Source organism: Palaemon carinicauda, chromosome 3 (assembly GCF_036898095.1).
Source record: "Palaemon carinicauda isolate YSFRI2023 chromosome 3, ASM3689809v2, whole genome shotgun sequence".
NCBI classification, from domain to species: domain Eukaryota; kingdom Metazoa; phylum Arthropoda; class Malacostraca; order Decapoda; family Palaemonidae; genus Palaemon; species Palaemon carinicauda.
The window spans coordinates 48961563-48966562 of NC_090727.1; the positions used below are offsets into that span (position 1 = coordinate 48961563).

The following is a 5000-nucleotide window of genomic DNA, read 5'->3' on the forward strand; positions in this document are numbered from 1 at the left end:
TATATATACACATATATTTATATATATACATATATTTGTATATACATATATATATATATATATATGTGTGTGTATATGTACATACATATAGTATATATACATACATACAGTATATATATATATATATATATATATATATATATATATATATATATATATATATATATTATAATATATATGTACATATATACATATTTATATATATATATATATATATTATATATATATATATATATATATATATATATATATATATATAGTGTTTTTGCACAGTGATCAATCTATAACGAAACTTAAGGATAAAAAAAATAAATTGAAAACTATATTTATCGATAAAAAATACCTAAAAATTTATGATAAAACTGACTACACAATGCATTATTCTTTCAAGAATACTTTCCCAAAGAAGGTAAACTGGGGTAAATTAATGTTTAAATAACACATCATCAAATCTCTATGTTTTAGAGAATAAATTAATTGTTGCAGTTTTAAAAGTATTAACGATTGATCTATAAGACTATTCTAATGCTAATATAAATCTAGTGACACATATCACTGGAATTGTATACAATTAATTGTTGATATATAACTTATTAAAAACATTGTTCTTAATAATAGATTGAAGTATCAATTTATAATACAATAAAAACATCGTTCTTAATAACATAATAAAGTATCAATATATAATACATTCCTGACCCCACTTGTTCTTTTTTTTTCAAGAAATCCCTTGATAACGAAGTAATCATTAACTGAGGAAATCACAAATTAGAATAAAAAAGATAAAAAATGACGTATCGATAATATTAGAGCCAAGTTTGAGCTATGATATTTGACTTACGTCATATTTTCATTCATGATTTTTCCATGAGACAATGATTAAACTACGTCCGTATACTTTAGAAAAATATGTTATGTTCTAAAGCTATTATATATTCAAGAAATAAAAATGGAAACAAATATGAATAAAATGAATTATGTATATATATGTATAAACACAATTCGTTTTTCTAGCTTACAACCAGCGAGTTTAATCGACATTTCCGACAGTGCCAAACGCCAGACAGAAACAAATTGATGAATATACTTCCACGAACGTTATCAACATTCCCAAGAGGGCAAATGGCTGCACAATAAAGAGAGTAGGAGATATTCCAAAAAAAAGAAACAAAAAAAGTTTTTTAGTTCTGTTTCTTTCGCCTCCTGTACTTAGTCATCTTTTGTTCTCTGGCAGACCTCTGAAGCGTCCATCGATTTGTGCATATTGGCGAGTTAAAAAAATTTTTTTTTTTTTTTTTTTTTTTTTCATTTAATTTCTTTCGAGAAATTTTTATTCTGGGTGTAGATTGAAGTGATGTTTCAGAAAAGCGAATGGGAATGGCTTATATGTGATATTGGTTATAACAGTTATCTTTGTATAGAATTATAAGTACTTATAAGTTCTATTGCTTGAGGGTACACTCGGGCATAATATTCTAATTTATATCTCTTCCTCTTGTTTTTTGAAGTTTTAATTGTTCATATAAGAAAGATTTATTTTAAATCTGTTAGTATTCTTAAAACACTTTATTTTGATTGTTGATTACTTCTATTGTTGTTTATTTATTTCCTTATTTTCTCTCCTCACTGGGGCTATTTTCCATATTGGAGCCATTGGGCTTAATAGCATCTTGCTTTTCCAAATATGGCTGTAGCTTAGCAAGTAATAATAAAGATACTAAAGATAATAATAATAATTGAAGGTGATTCTACTGAAAAGGTATGACAATGTTTCTATCATTGTTGGTGATAATAATGATCACAAAAACGACACAAATAATAATAATAATAATAATAATAATAATAATAATAATAATAATAATAATAATAATAATACTGTAAGAGGAAAATCTATCCTGAAATTTCATTAATGTAATTAGATTAATCTGCAGCTCAAGTATTCTCTTGTGTCCTTTCCTCGATGTATAAGGTTTTTCTTCTTCTCTGCCTCCTACACCATTATTTGTCCTTTTCTTTATTTCTGCTATCGCTTAATTGAATTTTCGTGACCACTTTTCTAAGACCTTGAGATGATACTTTTTTCATAACTCTTCTTGTTTCTTCGTCCATTTGTTCATATTTATATCAACCTTTTTTCTTAGTTTTTTATTATTTTGGTGGTTTTTATCAACCGCATTCCTGTTTCTGTAGCTTTATTCCTATCTCTCAGATCATAGTGACGCGAACGTTTCTGTGCTTCTTTCTCTTTTGGTTTCCCTCTTCTTCTCTCTCCTTCTTCGGGAACGTTTCTATACTTCTTCCTCTTTTTCTTCTGCTTTTTTTTCTGGAACGTTTTTATTCTTCTTCCTTTTTTTGATTCCCTATTTTTTTTCTTCTCCTTCTTTGGTAAATTTTTTATTGTCCTTCCTCTTTTTATTCATCCCCTCCCTCTTCGTGAACGTTTCTATTCTTCTTCCTCTTTTTATTCATCTGCTTCCTCCTTTGATCCCCATTTTTATGCCTTCTCCTCCTGGAACGTTTCTATCCTTCTTCCTCTTTTTATTCCATCTCCTTCCTTCTTCTTCGGTAAATTTTCCCATTCTTCTTCCTCTTTTGAGTCCTTCCACTTTTGATCCCCATTTTTATTCTTCTCCTCCTGAAACGTTTCTATTCTCCTTCCTCTTCTGACTCCCTCTCTTTCCCTTCTCCTTCATCTCCCCACCATCGAGTTACTGGAGGTCTGGCGGCTGGAGACCAGGACAGGCTTCCTCCACTTAGGTCTCTGGCTTCCCCCGAACAATTGATGGAGTTCCAGTGGCCTCTGATCCTTGTGGACCCAGTTCAGTGGATTCAGATCCCTTTGATGTGGCTATTTATTAAGGGATTACTCGATGAATGCTTCTCCCAGGGAACCATAGCCCTGAGTGAATGAATGGAAGGACGGACGGGGGGTGGGGGTGGGGGGGGGGGTGTCTCACCACCAATCATGTTGTTGTTTGTATATTTTGTGCTTAGCTATTTGTTGGGAGTTGGGACGGATGGGGTCGAACCGATGCTCTTGAACTAACGGATGTTGTTTTGTTTTTTTACTCTTTTGTTTACAGTCACTACTGTCTATGTGAAACGACTATGACTCAAATACTTCTTCTCCTTCTTCTTCTTCTTCTTCTTATCATTATCATTATTATTATTATTATTTCTGCACTATAGCAGAAATATCACTTTCAAATCCCACCTACGATTTCTTTCTTCTCTCTATTAGAATCAAATTTATATCTCCCTTCGAGTCTCTCTTTCATATCATTACCTGCATTTGTTTCTCTTAATGATTCACACAATTATACGTACTAATCTTCAGCCCTATCTCTCTCTCTCTCTCTGTCTCTGTCCTCTCTCTCTCTCTCTCTCTCTCTCTCTCTCTCTCTCTCTCTCCCCTTCCTTTGTGCTCTAATTTCACATAACGTATCCCTCTACATACATAGTCGATAACAAAACATGAACCAAGATTTAATTTAATTAACGTACATATGAATACAGGAGTTCTTGGAACACCCCTCTCTCTCTCTCTCTCGCTTATAAAAGTAGAGGACCACTCTCTCTCTCTCTCTCTCTCTCTCTCTCTCTCCTCTCTCGCTTATAAAAGTAGAGGACCACTCTCTCTCTCTCTCTCTCTCTTATAAAAGTAGAGGACCTCTCTCTCTGCTCCTCCCCCCTCTCTCTCTCTCTGGGGACATCCTCTAAAAGCATAAAAGACAATTCTCTCTAACTGAATTTATATTCCTCTTAGAGAAAACTTTTCTTGACAAAATATGAAAAAGTTTTCTTGACGAGAATGGAAAAGAGCTCTTCACAAGAAAACACTATTTATTGTAAATTGAAAAATTTGAAAACGTTTTTCCACAAGTATACGATAAAATTCAATTTCTGGTTAACCAGAAGGGCATTAACACTGACGGAAATAGTGATAATAATAATGATGTTTATGATAATAATACTAATTAAAAATAAAAACTTATAATGATGATAATGAATTTCCGCTTCAAGATTGCAGTATCGTCCAGTAATGGTTTAGATTTTTCAGGAAATGTTTTATTTTATCATTAACAAAAATAATGAGGGAAAATAAGACAAATTCTTTTGTTTATTCCTCGTGTAGTCATCATAAATTTTAAGAATTATAAGCAAGTTTCTGGAAAAGCATCAACATCTATTACTAGACAAAAAAAAAATTAATATCTATCAAATTTATAATCATCTTTCAGGAGGAGGTTCTGCATCGTAGGTCTTACTAACAATAATAATAATAATAATATAATAATAATAATAATAATAATAATAATGATAATAATAATAATAATAATAATGATAATAATAATAAACTCCCCTGTATAATAAAGAGCAAGTTTGTACTTATGTATATATATATATATATATATATATATATATATATATGTGTGTGTGTGTATATATATACATATATATATATATATGTGTATATATATATATATATATATATATATATATATATATATAACAAAGTGTCTCCTCCTCAAACGTGGGATTAGTTACCAGATTCTCTAATGAAAGATTGAGGTTACTTGTCTATCTCTTATAATATAGAAGTCTCTCTCCTCCAAGTGTTCCTAGGGTCATCCATGTTCGAGTGATAGTCTACTATCACAGTTATGAGGAAGCTTTATTTTGTGGCTTTGTGTAATGGAATCTCTCAAAAGTGCCAGTCAAGATTGGGGAAGGAATTGCCATGTCATCTGAAATCACAAAGTATTATTTAATGTAATTTTAATTAGCGAATAAATGTCGGTGGACCTTATTCTTTGAAAACTAACTTAATAATAGAAAACAATTAAATGAATTAACAAGCACTTCATTTCAAATCATGCTGATTTCGTATATAACTAGCTATTAATAATAACTAGCTTCTGATAGATAATAACAACCGGACGAATTTAAAGAAACTATAGCTTATTTAAAAGTTGGGAACTTACAAACACATCTATTTT

The 5000-nt window shown here is 30.5% G+C and overlaps 1 protein-coding gene across 1 annotated transcript in view; it reads right to left on the bottom strand.

The window, feature by feature from the left end:
• The window catches only part of LOC137638279 (platelet glycoprotein V-like), a 21847-nt gene that overhangs the window by 16661 nt on the left and 186 nt on the right, over window positions 1–5000 (bottom strand). The window contains 1 exon segment of the mRNA XM_068370351.1: window positions 4986–5000. This exon segment is cut by the window's right edge and continues 186 nt beyond it. The gene's annotated coding sequence lies outside the window, so the exon portion shown is untranslated.